Below are 18,632 nucleotides of genomic sequence, written 5' to 3' on the forward strand. Positions count from 1 at the left end.
CCCCGCCAGTCAAGCGGCAGGGCGAGGCTTGCGCGACCCAGGCGGCCCTCGCCCCCGCCCGGCAGGTGGCAGGGCGATTCCTGGAATCGCCCTGCCGCCTGCTGAGCGGGGGCGAGGGGCGCCCAGCAGGCGGCAGGGTGATTCCGGGAATCGCCCTAGCGCCTACCGGGCGGGGGCGCGACTGAGGGAGGGTGGGTGAGGGTGGGCGGGTGAGGGCGCCCCGGCGGGGGGCAGGCGGGTCAGGGCGCTGGGCAGGTGAGGGCGTCGGGCGGGCGGGTGAGGGCGCCGGGCGGGGGGGCGGGTGAGGCCACCCGGGCGGGCGAGGGCGGCGGGCCGGCGGGCGGGTGAGGGCGCCAGGCGGGTGAGCGGGCGAGGGCGCCAGGCGGGCGGGCCGGGCGAGGGTGATGGGCAGGCGAGCGGGCGGGCCAGGTTGGCTAGGGCGCCCGGCGAGCGAGGGCGCCAGGCGGGTGAGGCGGCCGAAGGCGCCGGGCGGGCGAGGCTGCTCAGGCGGGGTGGGCGGGCAAGGACTCCGGGTGGGGCGGGCGGGCGAGGGCGCCGGGCGGGGTGGGCAGGTGAGGGCGCCGGGCCGGTGAGGCGGGCGAGGGTGCCAGGCGGGTTGGGCGGGCAAGAGGGTGAGGGCGCCAGGGCGGGGGAGGCGGGCGGGCGAGCGGGCGGGCCAGGTTGGCTAGGGCGCCCGGTGAGGCGAGCGGGCGAGGGCGCCCAGGCGGGGCAGGCAGGCAAGGGCTCTGGGTGGGGCGGGCGGGCGAGGGCGCTGGGTGGAGCGGGCAGGCGAGGGCGCCGGGCGGGTGAGGCGGGCGGGTCGGGCGGGCAAGCGGGTGAGGGCGCCCGGGCGGGGGAGGCGGGCAGGTGGGTGAGGCAGGCGAGGAGTGCGAGGGTGCCGGGTAGGCGAGGGCGCCCAGGTGGGGCAGGTGGGCGAGGGTGCCGGGGCGGGGGGCGGGCGGGCGAGGGCGCGGGCGGGGCGGGCGGGCGAGGGCGCTGGGCGGGGTGGGCGGGCGAGGGCGATGGGCGGGTCGGGTGGGCGAGGGTGCGGGCGGGCGAGGGGTGAGGGCGTCCGGGCGGGGGAGGCGGGCGGGCGAGTGAGGGCGCCCGGGCGGGTGAGGCAGGTGAAGGCGTCGGGCGGACGGGCTAGTGAGGGCGCCCGGGCCGAGGGTTGGGGGGGAGGATTGGGCGGGTTTGGGGGGGCGTTGGGTGGGGTGTTGTGGGTGAGGGCGCCCGGGCCGAGGGGGGGGGTTGGGGTGGGGGCGTTGGGGGGTGTGGGTGCCCGTGCCTGGCGGGGGGGGCGTTGGGTAGGGGGCGCCTGGGTCACGCCGTGGGGTTGGGAGGGTTGGGGTGAGCGGGCGGTAAGGCCGCCCGCACAGACCGGGGGGGTTGCGAGGGCGCCCGGGCGGGGGGGTGGGGGGTGAGGGCGCCCGGGGGAGTGGGGGGGGGGGGGGGGGGGTTGGGAGGGTGGGGGCGCATGGGGTTGTGAGGGCGCCCAGGCGGGTGGGTGGGTGAGGGCGCCCGAGGGTGTGGTGGGAGGGTTGGGCCGCAAGGGCACTGGCCGGGGGGGGGGGGGGGCTGCGTGGGTGCCCGCAGGGGGGCTTGGGTGGGCACGCCTGGGGCGCTGAGGGGTTGGGGTGAGGCGCCATTACATATTTTTTTTGTACTTATTAAAAAAAATTGACATTTCATATAATATATATATATATATATATATATATATATATATATATATATATATATATATATATATATATATATATATATAGTTAATTTTGAAATGTTTTATTTGTCATTTACCTTTTTTACACTAGAATGTTAATGCATGCCCTTTTGGAATGTGAGGGGTGGTCGGTGGGGCGATTGTTGATCATACAAATAAAAAATTTATGATATATTTTCGTTGTTAATTTAAGTTAATATGTTTTTATTATTTACTGATTTATATGTTTCTATTTTTTAGGAAAATGACATCAAAGAGAATTTCAGTGAATCTTTCTGGACCAAAGACTCTTAAAGGTGCATCTTCAAGAAACATTGGTGAATGAACTCCACCTGAGTTCATGACTACAAATCTTTCAAGTGATAAGAAGATGATTTCAGACTGGAAGAATTCGAAAGAAGTGAAATTTCCATCAAGAATCTGGTATGTGAAAGAAAAAGAAAGGACAAATGTGAATATATATCTATATATTGATATACAGAATGATAATGGAATTTTTGAGGTGATGGGAAGAGTCATAGATATGTGTTCAATACTGGACACTGAAGTTGTTTACATACTTACAAAGGCTCCCAAGTCACATGAAAGGATTAAATATTGACTATCATATTCATTGTATGACACGAGAGAGGTATCTACAAAGTTGTGTAAACAAATCGTAAATGAGATGACACAAAACATCGTAAGTATTGTTATTTGTATTTGTATTTTGCGTTCTTGAAAGTGTCTCGCTATATGTTTTAGCTTTGTTTTTATGATATTTTGTTTGGCAAAATTTTGTTGAAAGTTGTTCAATTAGGTTGGGAGGCATTCATTTCATAGAGCATGATATCATGAAAGTTGTCAGCAGTTTTTACTCAGTGTCAGAAGAAGATATGGAAAATAGGCCAAATGTTGTAATTGATGATGCTACAAAACTACATCTAAAGAATCAGAAAAAAAGGCCTCTGGTGGATAAATCTAGCAAGGGTAATCAAGTTACTTTTGAGAACGATGAAGTTGAAATTGACAGTGAAGCATATGTTGTCATTACTGAAGATGACATTGGAACTGAGAAGAGCCATAAAAAACCAAAAGTAATAATGCCCAAGAATAAATCTGTTGGGAATGTTATGACCAAGAAAAGTAACGCTGAAAATTTTGAAGCAGTCATTACCAGCAGTCAAGAACCTAGTGAAACTTCAAAAGAAAACAGAGAAATCATTACACCAGGAGCTGATTTAGAGGATGGCATTATCAAAACAAAACAAATGTCATTTGAGAGAATTTGACAAAGAGAAACTTAATTGATGGTGGTCGCACATTTCAGCTTAATGTAAGGCAAACCTATAAAGCAAGTGAAGGACAATGTCAATATCAAGTTAGAAAGCCACATCATCTGCATGCTCACAACTTGAAGACATTGATGAGGTACAATCCATATGCTCATGTGGTTAGTTATGTGCTTCTTGTTGATCCACTTCAAGTTCCCAACAAAGAAGCATTTGATAAGTCAAAATGTTTTGAATACAATTATTATGTGCTTGGGGGGAACCATTCTGTAGAAGCTCAAAGAAAATTGATGGATGAATATCCTAATAACCCACGTTTTGAAACAATGAAATGTATCATTTACGCTAGTTTATCAGATACAAAAGCAAAGTTAGTGGCATGGGATCATAATTCAGATAATGAATATAGGATGTCTATGACTTTCATCTAAAGGGTTAGATTTATTCATAGTGAATTTGGAGAAAAATGTGGTGGGGATAGGATAAATGTTACTGCAGATTTTCGAAAGGAATGTTGTATGGAAATAGGATATCAAATTGAAGAGAAAACAAATTCAAAAGGTGGAAAAGGAAACAAAAATAGTGATTTATTCAGAGGTGTTGATAACATTTTCCAATTGGCATTTAGAACTGGAGATGTTTGGAAGTTGATTGATGAGATTTTTAGCATGTGGGAAGACATTGCCATTAAAAACCAGAAGGTCAAAAAGTCTAAGCCATTGATATGTGGCAATAGTAAATTAGCTCCTGAAATGAAGCAGCTTCCAGACGATATGACTATCACACCTTGGAGGGTGATGCAAGGAGTGAAAGATGATAAAATTGTCAAAACAATATTATCTCGTGTGAGGTCAGGGGAATTATCATTGGAGGAAATGTTTGAAGAATTTCAAAAGTAAGTTTGTTGAATTATTTTTATTTATTTCTAGATTATAATTATATTTTAAATAAAACATGTTGTTCTTGGTAGTACTTGTTATACATATCATTATATTAACTTTTTGTTACTTTATCTATGCAGTCACAAAATTTATATGAAAATTTAAGAACAAATGGTTAGATTGTTGAATGAAGATAGTTGGGATGATGTTGTACGCAACTATCCAGATTCAAGTTCTACATCAACATTAAAGCTTTTTATCTTGCGTTTAAAAAGGTATCTTGATTTATACATTCATTTTTATTCACCTGTGTACTATTTTTAATTTATAACTTACACATATATTTGTTTATTTTATAAAAGATGAGGAAGGATGATAATGGAGCGCCAGATAGTTTCAAAACCTTTATTGAAAAAATAAAGATCGAAAGAATAAAAAAGAAACGTATTAAGAATGTTCAACTTGATCCAAGTCTTAATCATTTCATTTGGAATGGGCTAGACACTATTCAATATCAAGTAATACAAGGCGACTGTGAAGACATTGCTAAACTCATACCTAAAAGGGATTATGCCCTAGTCATTGCAGATATTCCCCATGGTTTCAATATTCCAAACATTGACTATGATAGTGACCCTTATACTTATCAAGCTTTTAGTAAAGTGGTTGCAGGATTTGTAGAAGTCACATCATCACCATTATGGAGATTTGTGACATTTCATTCAGACACACAATTGGCATTGATATTGTCAAGCTTCAAGGGGAAAACAAATTCAAGGATGCAGCTTACATGGTAAGACGTTTAAAATGTATATTTGATTAATGTTGAAAAATTTATTTATGTACAAGTTAATTGAACTTTTACTATTTCATGTTACAGGAAAAAGCCAAATCTTCTTAACAATGAAGATCAACAATTTATAAATGATTGTGAGTTCATTCATATTGATAGTTGGGCAAAAGATGATAGCCATATGTCTATGATTTTTAATCGGGTAGACGGAAAGAGTCATAGCCAAATACTGACTTATGATGCTGTTGTGAGAAAACTAACGTATGAAGACAAAGAAGCAAAAGGAGAGATAGTTAACATTTATCAAAAACCACAATTATTGATTAACTATCTTATAGACATTTTTTCGGATAAAGGAGATTCGGTTCTAAATTTATTTTCTAGCTCAGGTAAGTTTTATTATATGGAATTGAATTTCAATATGTTATTTTTTAATTAATATGTCATTGTACTAATTTAGTTCATTATTTCTTTTGTGCTTAATAATTAGGTACAACACTAGCATGTTGCCTTCAAAAAGGAAGAATTTGCATTGCAATTGAAAAAGATCCAGTACAGTGTAATTTCATTCAGCAAAGAATTAATGCTCTTCAATTTCTTCCAGATGCAATGCAAGAAATTGGGTTGAAGAAAGGGGAATTTAGTGAATCATGTGTGGCAAAAAAGTCAAAGGAACCCCAACCACCATTACATGGAATGTTTGGAAAGACATACATTGGGAGATTCGCAGACATCAAAGACCCATTAGAAGAGGAATATGAGCAAAATTAAACAGAAAATATTGTGGAAGAAGACAATGATGAAACTCTAGAGGACGAAGAGTTTGGATTACGTGACATTGTTGATTAAATTTAAGTTTTGCTTGTAAATCAAGCTTTGCAATGTTTTGACTTTGACATTTTATGAGAAGAATAAACACTCAATTAGGGTTGTTATACGTTCAATATTTGTAATATGTGATTTTCGCATTGATTTTTAAGTTAATAATTATTTTTTGAAAAAAAAAAGTGATTATTATTATTTTTTTGACATGAAATTCATAAAAAAAGCTATTATTTTACCATTTTTAGTTAAAATTATCGTATAAAAATTGTGATTTTGACATGTCAATTCTAGCAAAAAATTATCAAAACATGTAGTTTTTTAGTTATATTTATGTTAAAAATGGTTATTTTTATGTCCATTGTTAAAAAATATTGTTTTTTAGAAACAATTATTTCATGTGGATTGAAAAATTAATTAAGGATGTATAAATATGTAGAATATCGAAAATTCTAAATATTGACCTCCTAATTTAAAAATGCAAAACAATAAAAACCTCACTAAAAAAAAGTTAAAATTAAAATAAAAACAAGAAAATGTGAAGAAAACAACCACTTCAAAAATTAACAAATTTACAAAATAATTATTTACATTTTATACATTAGAAAATTTAAAGCCAAAAAACAGGTCTTTTAAAAAAAGGGGGTGATGCAGAATACTCACTTTTTTAAATCAGCATGAAAATCACTACCATTTTAAAACGATTCTAAAACGTAATGTACATAAAAAAATTAAAGTGCCAAAAACTATGCTCTAAAAAAAACATGTTCGTTTTGCATCACCCCTTTTCAAAATCAGTTCACTTTTTTGCTATCTCTACGAAACGGGTAACAGTATCAGTTCCCGTTTCAAAGTTTACATTGTTCCATGTCCTAAACTGTTCTATTCTTCATTTTAGCCACACCATTCAGTTGGGGTGTTCTTGTAATAATGAACTGCCTCTTAATGTCATGATGTCTGCAAAATTAATTGAATTCATGGGAGGTGAATTATCCTCCTCTATCTATCCTTAAACATTTAATTTTCAAGTCCATTTCATTTTCAATAAGATCCTTGAAATTCTTAAATTTCTCAAAAGCTTCAAATTTTTATTTAAGAAAACAAACCCAACTTTCACTAAAAACCACTCATAAAATAAATAGCAGAAATATAGAAAAACCAGACATGGCAGAAAAGGCCTCAGCCTTACAACATTCCTCACATTCTCATTATTAATCAATCCAATGTACAAAGAATGATAATAGTACAAATAAATACATGAGGAAGTTGGTCTCAAGATAGTATGTCTATCTTGGACACTATGGTTGAGAAATTATCTCAACAACACACTAATCTAGGAGCCTAACTAGTTGGAGAGAATCTCTCAACCAACTAAGCCTAAACTGACTCCTAATCATGAGGAACAAACTCAATATAGAAAGGTAGGATTAAATCCTAACTTTCATGATTTTAATTAATTCAATTATTTGGAATTAGAATTGTTTTTAATGTGAGAGCGAGGCTAACATTTCCCCCCTCAATGATAAGTCCAAATTAAGAACCAGGAATCATCTTCCAAGTTCTCATGCTGAAATTGTTGATCCTCAAAAAACATTGCCTGAAAAGCCGCCAAAGCTATATGCTGAAGAAACTGTAATATGAAGAGACCATGAGTCAATTGCATGTCTGATTCATCTCTAAATGTTGCTTGACAACTCCTTCACGTGCCAAACTGCAAAAGGATCCAACTGTCCTTTGCTTGAAATCAACATCCTGCATCCACTGACAAAATGTGATTAACGCCCACTATCGTATCTGCTGATGATGATTGCCCACTGGCTAAAAAAACTCACTGTTGCTTTTGTTGTGTTTGAAAACTTGTCACTGTTGACTTTGTTGTCGATCTCCCATTGGCGAATTTGTTGATGCTCACTCGCTGATGAAAATGCCCACTGGCTACTTCGCTGATGTTGTCGAGACTTTCAGTCTAACAACCACTGAAAATTCCCACTGGCTGCTTCACTGATGTTGTCGAGACTTTCAGTTTGACAACCACTATCAATTTCATTGACATTTTCCCCCCTTTGTCAACTGAAAGGAGAGACAATCTTCTTCAAATTATTGTTGAACTCCCCCCCTTCAGGTGTAGGAGTGTTTCACTAGTGTACTCCCCCATTCAACTGCACGAGAGTACCATCTTCATTTTTACTATTGGTTGCATTATGTGTGAGTGAATTTGATTGTAAAACTTATACAATCTTCTGACCGTGGATGACCATTCCCAGGGATCAATCCATGAATAATCGATCTTCAATCTGCTTGATTGTTGTTGTGTGCTGCATTGTGTTGATGAATGATTTGACTTGCCACAATGGTGACAAGGATGGAGATAAAAACATTGAACTTCTAGATGACCTGTTCTTTAACAATGAAGGTAGTTTGGTTTGACTGCAACTTCAGTTTGTGCACATGTCTGTTTGTCTACAACTTTCTCATGGCTTGTTGATGTTATTTGATCAAGAAACCCTGCATTGATGAACTTGATCGGCTTAGAATAATCGGGGATATGCAAGTTGTTTTCATCTTTGTCATATCCTAATCCTCGTCGATTTTTGTTACTTTGAAGTTCTTCCCATGGCTTGATGATTGGTTTGGAAGAAAGTTGAACTGAATCAAGGACCACTTCGACACTTGAAGTTGGTTGGATCAGTGACTTGGAATCAACATCTTTATCTTCATCTGTATGGATGAAAGACTTGGAAACATCACTCTTCTGTTGCAACTCATCTCTTTGAATTTGTGACTCTAGTTGAAGAAACTCAATCATTTCATGTGCACACTGAAGATGCACTTGAATATTAGCAAGAGTTGTTTTGCTGATGTTCACCATGTTGCCAGTTGATGATAAAATCAAATTGTTAAGAATTTGGAACAGTTGAATGTGTGTCGCCGTGTTAGCTTGCTCACTTGTACAGTTGCTTATTGCTGATGCTTTAAACACTTGCTAGAGTTGATGCTCACTTGAAGAATAGAATACTAGAATTCACACTCGTTTGATGATGATTGCTTGCTAGATGTCTTGCTTGAACTTGCTTGATTGATTACTGACACTTTGTGCTTCCTTGAATGTACTCACTGAATGTGCTGATTTTAAAAAAGGAAGGGTGTCGAACACTGTTGAAAATGCACCCAAGAGATAAATGACAAGTTCAATCTTGATGACTCAGTTGAAGACTTACTTGACTTAACGTATTCACCTTAACAATTCAATTTAGGGTGTCGGTTACAACCGAGAATGCACCTGTATAATTCAGTTAAAACATGTCTATCTGCAAGTGATACAAAAAGTGTTGATGATGTTGATGTCGTCTTGGCTTCAAATGCTTTATTTTGTAGTGTCCTTAACTTGATTGCTTTGATTACATGATGTGAAATGTGCTTGCTTGGAAGATCATCTTATCAAGTTGATGATGTGATGCTTTGTGCTTGTGTACTTGAGCTTGATTATAGGAACTTGATGAAGCGTTCTTATACTTAAGCTTGCTTATGTGCATGTAGTTGTTTAAGCATAATACAAAGTGATAATTTGAACACAAGTCATGCACATGCATTCATTACACACGGTGTACCTAAGATCCCCTTATTCAATTTTGGGCGGATCTAGGACACAAGCACCACAAAAAATTATGATTTTATTAATTACTGGAGTACATCATTCTTCAATGTCACAACTTTGTCGTGGAAACTTCTCAATGAGAATGTCACACTTGCAAACTTTGGAAGCAAATTGTCTTCAAAAACTACCTGTAGTGACTCAATCACTCTCAAAGTAAAATATTACTTTGGATTACAATAATGAATTTCACTCAAACAAATTCACTTATCGCTCTAAATTTACAACACTCTTATCACTCCACAAAATCACTTCAAAGCAATTCACACTTATACCTCCACTAAAAAAGAATGCACCTTTTCACAAAAATAATTTCACCTTATCACTCCAAAATATTAAAATATGTCCTTATTACTCCAAAGGCTTGATATCACTTTATAAAAAAAATCACTTTATGATGTAACTTAAAAAGGTGAATTAATGTTTATGATTTCACTTTATAAAAGTGAAATGAATTAAAAAAATCAAAATTTTGTGCACGTTCCCTTCTTAAAAAAATAACGCACACCTTATAAAGTGATATTGTTGGAGAGACTTTAGCCAATACTTTATCTGTCAAATAGGCTCATGTTGGAACTTTGGATATGGAGAAGACCTTTGACATTTGCATCATGAACAATTCCTGAAGGACTAAAACATCGCCGCTGACCTGAACTCAAAACAACTTCACTTTCTGCAGTCATTTCTTCCTCTTGTGCCTTTTTGACCACTGAGTTTTCAACATTTTCTTCGTTCCCAATAAAACAGAAGTCCAAGTTCGCTCTTAATATTAATTATGCCGCTACAAACAGTCTTTCAACTGCTGTTAATCTAGATAGAACATGCATTAACAGGACACAAAGTGGCAATAAAGATACTCAATCGCAGGAAGATTAGAAACATGGATATGGAGGAAAAGGTGAGGCGGGAAATCAAAATATTAAGATTATTTATGCACCCTCATATCATACGTCTCTATGAAGTTATAGAAAATCCATCAGATATATATGTTGTGATGGAATATGTAAAGTCTGGGGAGCTCTTTGATTATATTGTTGAGAAAGGTCAATTGCAAGAGGACAAGGCCCGATGCTTTTTCCAGTAGATTATATCAGGCATGGAGTACTTCCACAGAAATATGATTATTCATCACGATCTTAAGCCTAGAAACTTATTTCTAGATTCCAAATGCACTATTAAGATTGTAGACTTTGGGCTTAGTAATGTTATGTGTGATAGACATTTTCTTAAAACAAATTGCGGCAACCCAAATTATGCTGCCCCCGGGGTAATATCAGGTAAATTATATGCAGGGCTAGAGGTAGATGTTTGGAGTTGCAGAGTTATATTATATGCACTTCTCTGTGGAAGTTTGTCATTTTATGATGAAAACATTCCAAATCTCTTCAAGAAAATAAAGGGTGGCATATACACACTTCCGAGTCATTTGTCATCTAGAGAAAGGAATTTGATCCCAAGGATGCTTGTTGTCAATCCAATGAAAAGGATGACCATTCCAGAGATTCATCAACATCCATGGTTTCTAGAGAAACTTCCACGCTATTTGGCAGTTCCCCCACCTGATACAATTCAACAAGCAAAAATATTGATGAAGAAATTCTTTAGGAGGTGATTAAAAGGAATTTTGACAGGAACCCATTGGTAGAATCCCTTCGAAGTAGAATATAGAATGAGGCTACAGTTGCATATTATTTGATGCTGGATAATCGGTGTCGTATCTCCAATGGTTATCTTGTACAAAGAACATATATCCGAAATTAACAGATATTCCATCCACGACTCAACAATTAGAGAAAATTACAAAATAATATGGCGAAATTTTCACTGGAACCAAGCCATTTCCGATTCCTTCCTTCATCTCGCCGAGGACAACTCACATCACTTCTTGATCCTTCCTCTTTATCTTTGCACTCTGAGTCCTCACGAATGCTGGCTCCGATACCACATCCTCTCTCTATCACATTTTACTTCAAATGTGTATCTTTTCCATGCATACAAATAGTTCATCCTCGAAACTAGTGGCTCTCAATTTTAAATGCGGCGAAAGCTAACTACGATGATGGTGTATGGATCCTCTCTCCCCGTACTACACATTATGGTCACGCCTTAGCACAGATCCATACTGGCTAATGCTGCCACAATACACAATTATATACAATGCACTCATCAAATCCTCATATCGCTATTTTTCTCTACACACAGGAGAGGATTCTCTAGCTCTGATACCAATTGTAGAAAACTAATAAAAACCACTCATACAATAAATAGCAGAAATATAGAAAAACCAGACATGGCGGAAAAGGCCTTAGCCTTAAGATAGTACGTCTATCTTGGACACTATGGCTGAGAAAATATCTCAACAACACACTAATCTAGGAGCCTAACTAGTTGGAGATAATCTCTCAACCAACTAAGACTAAAAAGACTCCTAACGATGAGGAACAAACTCAATCTAGAAAGGTATGATTAAATCCTAACTTTCATGATTTTAATTAATTTAATTATTTGGACTTAGAATTGTTTTTAATGTGAGAGTGAGGCTAACATAAACAACATAAAATACCTTTATCCTTTTAGAATGAAAGTCTTGATTGGTCTGCAGAGATTTGTTTGAATAATTTCCAATGGTCGAGATGTTGAATACTCTTTCATCTTGAAGAAGACTCTAGTTTGTTTCCCAAATTGACATGATTTATAGACTTCATTGTGGGGATTTGAAATTCTAGGCATATCTCTAACAACTTACGTTCTTGTGAGTTTTACCAGGGTGTCAAAACTGATATGTACCAAAATCTTATGCCATAACCAACTTTCATCCATATTTCCTATTGTTTCCCCGGAGACAGTTCCTCGTTGTCACGAATACGTGGTCGTGACATCTAAAGATTAATGAATACTTTTAAAAATCAATGGCCGGATGGATAGGCCATGAAATATGCAATAAATTAATCTAATTCAAAAGCCCATCCTTCAAAACTAGAATGGCCATTAATATTGACAATTGCAGAGGCCTTAAATTAATGATGTGGTGTAAAAGAAAATAAAGGAGACATGGTTTCAACAATAGACAATCAAGAATATAGGCCTCAACCCTGTAGAAAGAATTGTGAATAAATTAATGATGTGGTGTAAAAGAAAATAAAGGAGACATGGTTTCAACAATAGATAGTCAAGAATATGGGCCTCAACCCTGTAGAAAGAATTGCGAATAGAGGAAACTGTGAATAAGTTTTTGGAACATGGAGTGCTCATTAAGGGTTTCAAATTTAAAGCACATGAGTACAAGAAAGTAAATTCATGAGTCTAAATTGAAACAACCTGCTGCATCATACACCATTCCAAAGAGGCAAAAACATAAATGAAATAACACATATAGAAGGAAAAACAATGTTTGCAACTATACCCACTACTGGAATCAAAATTGATTTCTATTACTGAGTTCATGAGATATTTATTCATTACATTGTCTTCATGACTCCAAAAATCCAAGACTCTCAACCCTCTCCACTGTTTTCTCTATACTTTTATTCCCCTTCCCCAACCTAACTAATTAATTGTCAAAACAAAATCGGTTTAAGAACTGACTCTTGACTTGGCTATAAAACTGTTTTTAAAAAGTTATAAAAACTATTTATTTAAAAACTCTTAAAAATAAAATTACAAATTTTAAAATATAATATACATGAAAATATATATAATATTTGATATTAATCTTTTGGTAAAACTCATCCCGATTCTTCATTATAACATCATATAAGTCATTAAATTTCATTGGGCCATGAGCCATCAGATACCGTCAGATGCAGAAAAGAGCATTACAGGGGGTCGATCCTTCCGAATTTGCAAGGTGTTTAACACTTGGGCTTTTGCTAACTTGTAAATCAAATTCATTAAAATTTCACGTACATAAAATTGAAAATAGCTAGGACTATCACTCGGCTTTGTACTCAATATAGAAATAGAAGTTTTACTCTACAAAACCCATGCAACTGCATGAAGAGAGAACACCAGTGAGCTGAATCCCGCCTTAATTTTTTAGTCTTTGAAAGCCATAAGGGTGCCAAAGCTCTATGAAATACTAGAAACCCATCAACTTTGTCAAAATATTCTGGATGGTTGTAGGTTGTATCGCTTCACCCGTGAGCTGAATCCTGCCTTACTTCTTTAGTCTTTGAAAGCCATAAGGGTGCCAAATCTCTATGAAATACTAGAAACCCATCAACTTTGTCAAAATATTCTGGATGGTTGTAGGTTGTATCGCTTCACCCAGCTACTGTACATCTCTGCACACTCGAGGATCTTAATCATGTTGTGAAAAGGGACAACAATTGGTCAATGCAAACCATATCGAAACTGTGGCCACACTGAGGTAGGCTTAATAATTACGTGCATTTACATAAAAATGATGAAGTGTAGCAACTTCCATGATGTCCCAATGATTTTTTCATGTAGCTCTTCATAAATATTCCTTCAAAGCTTAACGTCTAGCAGACATAATAAGATGAATTAACGTCTCCTCTAGAGTACACTAATGCTAATTTTTTTAATATTGATTGACGTTTCAAAACCGGGAAATCCACATATTTTCTTGACAGATTGGCATTCAAGTCGAGTCCAATAGTCGCAGCTCATGTAAACTCCAAGCATTGGTAATTTTTAGGAAAATGGAAACCCATTCGACATTCAAAAATACATGAAAACACAATTTTATTTCCAAACTTACACGAGTCTGTGCATTCCACTTGATTAACCCGCAAAACATCCTATTTCCAAAATGAATACCCCATCAAAAACATGTTAGCTCTACTATAAAATTCAGTGCTTAAAAGGTCAAATTAAGGACTGATGGTTGGTTTGTGCTGAGAAAGGTGCTCACAGCGGTCATTTCTCCTCCTTTTTCTTCGGTTTCCTCACACTCTCTTACCCTCCGTAGTCTTTGTTTCTTCTCTAATAATCTTTATTCCCCGCTTTCCTCCATTCTCCTATAAACCTCTTCATCCCTCGCCTTTCCCTATTCCCCGCTTAATTCCTTTACCCCGCTGCCTTTGTTTTATCTTTATAAACTCTATATAGCTCCTTTTCTTTAAGCCCCAGGGGCTAAACTTATGAGCCTGCACCCACATGACCCACCCCTCGATAGCCCTTTGCCGCCTTTTTCACGCGCGTTAAACGTTGTTCTCTTTCCCACCATTGATCGCGTCTATCACGAAATCTAACGGTAGTCGCAAACCCTGATCGCGCGACTTGTGCGCGTTAACCCGCGGGGGTGGTGGTTTTTGTCTGCCACGTGTTGCAAAACAATTGGATCGTGCTGTTGCATATGGATACCACCGAGCCCCGATAGGCGGTGCAGGGAAACCACCTGCCGACCGAAACCGCCTGTCCCTCGGCTGTTAACCTTCGCGCGACTTCTGCTCTCAATCACCGTCGGATCTGTTGTGTCTAGATTTGATGGCCCTTGTTGCTCCATCCATTTCACCTCCCGATAGCCTGCATAAAGTAATCTCCACCGTTCATTTGTGTGATCTGACTGTTGAGATTGGTTTTTCTGTTCGGCCTGCTCTCGCCATATTGCCTGTATCGCTCCCGACTGCTCTCTGCTGCCGGAGAAGGAAAGAGGCCAGCTACCTGTACCCCACGTAATAAAGTTTCAACAACTGCAATTAACCAACAGAATGGCCGAAGGACAAAAAGGACACCCTCGAGCAGTTCAACCATTTATCAGTAATGGAGCCTTGTATCAATCAGTACGCCACCTGTTCTGAGGAGGACTACAGAGCATCAGAAAAGGCCGATTTTGTTCATTAAAGCACTCAGATTTCAGCAGAGGCCCATTTCAGATTGTAAATGTGGTTGGTGGTCATTTATGACCCCCCCCCCACGCACAGCATAGCAGAGTAATTTTGTAAACAACCTCCATATATACCCAAAAGCAAGAGGTTTATGGTATGAATGTTAATTTGATGTAAGCTTCAACCTCTGGAGACTGTAACTACTGTGATACCTGCAGCGTCTGGTCTTCATTTTCAACTAATGCAAGCTTCTTTTGCTGTTAATTGCTCACTTTCCACTTCTTCTTCTTTGTTCCAGGTTGTGCTTGTTATGAATTTATTCATGTGTTGTTGATGTTTAGCATTAGAGGGGCTGTCATCCCACCTCTGTGTTAGAATTTAGCATGTATTATTGAATATGTATGCAGGTTTCTGTTGTTTTAATGCCAAAGAGCTGTCATCCTGTCTGTGCATTAAGAAATAGATTTACAGACCTTTTAACTGGTTGCAGCTGGCCATCACAGGGTCCTGTGCATCTGCTGGTGTGATCAGTATTCTCCATCATCACATTTTCCTTAAAACTGTGAGTAATTGGTGGTCTAAAGCCTTATAGTCTGGGGTGTTCACCCATGTCTGGGGTTAAGCATAGTAGAAGTGGTTATCTGGCTTGAATATGCAACATTTATTTCATTCATCCACCATTTTTCCAACATTTTGTTGAGTTTGTAATGTTCCTAAGCATATCTGAGATACAACATAGGAGAGTTTCTTGGGGTGATAACATTAATTGGCGTCGTTGCCAGGGATCGAAGAATTGAAGCTCAGCTTCCTTGGGAGAACGACACAGTTCCAGATTTTGATGATAGACAAGGTCTGGACACATATTTTGGTTGTAATCATCTATCTGGCGACTCCATTGGAGGAAGACCAAGCTTTGGCGACTCTATTGGAGGAAGACCAAGCTTTGGCGACTCCACATTGCAGTTCTGGCTCAGTTTGTGAGGTATGTTCAAAGATATCTTTAGAAATCACCAGTTGAACGAGTGCCTGATCCTGAGAAGATCGTTCAGCAGAAGAAAATATCGCATTAAGGATCATTAGAATCAGGTAAGCCTTGGAATTTTTATGTATCTTTGCTAGTGTAGAAATACCTTCAGAGATTCATACAGCTCCTTAGTCATTCATTTCCCTTTCGGACCTTAGTTGAAAGAAGCATCCTTGCTGTCCATCATATTCCTCTATTTCTGTCATTCTTTTCATTGATTCATTCCACTCAGTCCACCAGTATCCCTTTCGTATACCTCAGTCATGGCAGGTCAGCAAGCTCTCACAAAGATAGAAAGAATAGTTGCTGCTAGGTATGGACCTCTGGTCTTGCTTGTCCCTTTGAATGCCATGCCTGTAGGTGATTATCAAGAATTGATGCCAAAGTTTACTGGTGCAGAAGGAGTAACAGCTGAAGAGAATTTAGAGGCCTTTTATAGTTATGCTGATAACCTGGATATCAATGAAGAGGATGTCTAGATGAGGGTTTTTGTCCAAAGCCTAGATGGGGAAGCTAGAAAATGGTTCAGAAATTTACCCCCTAGGTCTATAGCAGATATTGAGGCCCTAGATGATGTATTTTTAAAGCACTGGGGGAATAATAAAGATCTTCTCTATTATCATTCTGAATTTGGGAACTTGCAGAGAGAAGATGGTGAGCTGCTGTCTGAATTTAACATCAGATTCAATCATATGTACAACAGAATGCCAGTTGAAGTAAGACCTACCCCTGCTTCTGCTATGCTCACTTATGCTAATGCTTTCGATTCTCAATTTTTCCTGTTGTTAAGAGAAAGAAGATGTACTTCTTTGGCTGATATGCAAAATGCAGCCTTTGAAGTAGAATCGAACATTCTGGCTGCAGAAAGACTTGAAGGTGATGCTGAAAGGAGAAGACAGGGAGGTGACTCCTCATCATCCTCAGAGCTTGAAATCAATGAATTAGCTAGGATGATTGAGTTTTTGGCCTCTGAAGTTTCCAAACTAATGGCTGAGCAGTATTCTAAAGAAGATGGAGCTCCTTGTTCCTTTACTCTTTCAAAGGCAAACCCTTATAGAGGAACATAGGAGCAGTTGCAGATTTTGCAAAGAAGCAAAGAAACAAATGAAGATAAAGGGGTGAAGACCCTTTTTCAGAATATAGTCGTGGAAGAAGAGCATCATGATGAAGAGGAGGAGGTCCATGGTCTGGAAGGTGCTCCTTTCCTAACCAGAGCTGCCTATGAAGAAGCATTATCCAGAGGTACTGCTTATGATTTTGTTGTAGCTGCAGAACAACAAGCTTTTCAGCAGGAGCAATCAGCAGCTGACCCCTTCATCCTACAAGAATCTATGCTCGATGCTAGCTCATCTTCACATGGTTATACAGATCTGCAGATTTTCCATCCTGCCATCATCCCCAACCCAGTGATCAATAAGGGAGAGGAAAGCTCCCCATCATCTTTTGTCCCTCTGTCTGCTCAAGTGAAAATCCTTCAAAGTTGCCCCTTGAACACTGATGCAGAACAAAATTCAATGATCAAGCCTGAAACTGATCATATCAGTCTTGATATTCTGAAACCTGCCTAGATGGCCTCCACACAGAATGAAAGGGCAGCTTATTAGATGATAGAGGAAGAGGATGCACAGTTTTGGGAATCCTTCTTGGATGAAGATTGTCCAAAGCAAGATACTGAAGCAGATGATGTCCCTGTGTCCCCTGTACAAGAATACATTGGTTCATCATTCATATTAGTGGTGCAGGCCACATATGACAAAGACAAGTACACAGCAGCCATGATTATTCAGTAGGTGTACAAAGGCTCCCATGAAGAACATCCAAGCAGGAGAGCACACAGAAGGGAAATGAAATTTGATCCATATCTGCCCATTAAGCTCAAATGTCCTAAACTGTTTGAGGTGGATGATCAAATAAATCCTATTTTGCAGCTCTATGATGAAGGGGCCCAGAGCAGGAGAAACAATTTTGATAGCCCAACAAATGGGCATTTTTTGAAGTTTTAAGTTTTTAGGCCTTAATGATTCTGAGCAGTTTCTTTTTCAGGTTTTAGTGTAGACTTGGTTTGACTCCATGCCCAATGGATACTAGGCATAGTTTTTAAAGTTGGCTTTGTATGAAGGCATTGGTCTGTAGGTTCTTGAGACCTCATAGGGAGGATCTCATCCCTAGAAGGAGCCAGTGTTAGCTTTGCTATAAACTTCAGTGCTTAAAAGGTCAAATTCAGGACTGATGGTTGGTTTGTGCCGAGAAAGGTGCTCACAGCGGTCGCTTCTCCTCTTTTTTCTTCGGTTTCCTCACACTCTCTTACCCTCCGTAGTCTCTATTTCTTCTCTAATAATCTTCATTCCCAGCTTTCCTCCATTCTCCTATAAACCTCTTCATCCCTCGCCTTTCCCTATTCCCCGCTTAATTCCTTTACCCCGCTGCCTTTGTTTTATCTTTATAAACTCTGTATAGCTCCTTTTCTTTAAGCCTCGGGCGCTAAACTTATGAGCCTACGCCCACATGACCCACCCCTTCATAGCCCTTTGCCACCTTTTCCACGCGCGTTAAACATTGTTCTCTTTCCCACCATTGATCGCGTCTATCGCAAAATCTAACGGTAGTCACAAACCCCGATCGAGCGACTTGCGCGCGCGTTAACCCGCGGGGGCGGTGGTTTTTGTCCGCCACA

The 18,632-nt window shown here is 40.2% G+C and overlaps 1 pseudogene; it reads left to right on the plus strand.

The window, feature by feature from the left end:
- Window positions 1-404: 404 nt before the first annotated feature.
- LOC149267347 (SNF1-related protein kinase catalytic subunit alpha KIN10 pseudogene) lies at window positions 405-10,903 on the plus strand (annotated as a pseudogene).
- The last annotated feature ends 7,729 nt before the right edge of the window (window positions 10,904-18,632 follow it).

The sequence above is a fragment of the Pinus tabuliformis genome, chromosome 6, assembly GCF_031772625.1.
Source record: "Pinus tabuliformis cultivar Carrire ecotype Pingquan chromosome 6, CPIR1, whole genome shotgun sequence".
Lineage (NCBI taxonomy): Eukaryota > Viridiplantae > Streptophyta > Pinopsida > Pinales > Pinaceae > Pinus > Pinus tabuliformis.